Source organism: Nematolebias whitei, chromosome 1 (assembly GCF_014905685.2).
Source record: "Nematolebias whitei isolate Nwh7 chromosome 1, NemWhi1, whole genome shotgun sequence".
In the NCBI taxonomy this organism is placed as follows: Eukaryota; Metazoa; Chordata; class Actinopteri; order Cyprinodontiformes; family Rivulidae; genus Nematolebias; species Nematolebias whitei.
The window spans coordinates 33,008,865-33,009,958 of record NC_056498.1 but is presented as its reverse complement, the minus strand read 5'-3'; positions in this window follow the sequence as shown (position 1 = coordinate 33,009,958).

Below are 1,094 nucleotides of genomic sequence, written 5' to 3'. Positions count from 1 at the left end.
ATTGTTGTGAAATAAAATATATTTGTGTGCTTAATTCTTTAGTTTTATGTATTGGTGAAACTTATTTACTATTCAACAAAGTCTGTGTAAGGCTGAAAGGACAGGCATTTTCTGTCATCAGTTCCTTTGTTTAAACTCAGCAGAAAACAGCACGATAGGGGGAGGTGAACAGAACTTTCTTGTTGATGTTACAAGAGGCCTCACCTTCTGATTGGTTTAGAAAGCTGCGTTGCTATGGATACGAGGTTTTACGACCGGCCAGGACTAATTGATACATTCCAGACTATAAGTTATATGACAGATGACCTCATATACGTGTAGGTTGCAAGGAGTAGTTAGTGTATTCTGAGGAATAGGACAGATTGAACTTTCTTTGTTCTGATTATCTGAAACTGTTAAATGGGATGCTGCAGTCAAGAGTTATTTAGTGAGTTTTATTGTCTGCATTAAACATGGTTTAACACTCTGGTGAAGTTTGCTTCAGTTTTCATATATATAAAGTAAGTATCTAGGATGAACATTTTTAATTAGATAAAAGTTGTGATTATATAGTTGAAGAAAGACATGCACACTTAATAAAACGACATTGATATGTTTCATAGGAAAATATGAAACTCCAACAACATTTAGAAGAAAAACTGTGGAAGTTAGACAAAGGAACATTTTGGGGGAGGTTGTAAGTTCTGTGTTGCTCCAAACGGGGCAGCACCCAAGCCAGGTTATAAAAGCATGAAGCATCTCCCCCCTCGGCAGAGAGAAACAGAACCGCCCAGGGCAGAATCAGAACCATGCAGCACGAGCTGAACAACTGTGCAGGTCGTATTGGTCAGAATGAATGCGAATTCATTCAATACATTTACTTCATCACTTTTATTTTATTTTTGCAATAATTACTAACCAAAATTGTATTCCTAAAAATGTATCTTGTGACTATTATCTATTAAATATACGTGTGAACTTAAAATAGCGACTCTGTCCTATTTTTAGTGTAACTTAGTTTTTCCTTCCTTGTTCCTGTACAACAAGCCATAACAACGAACTCGGGCGGAGCGAAGACGCAAAATCAACAATATATATATATATTTATAACTTCT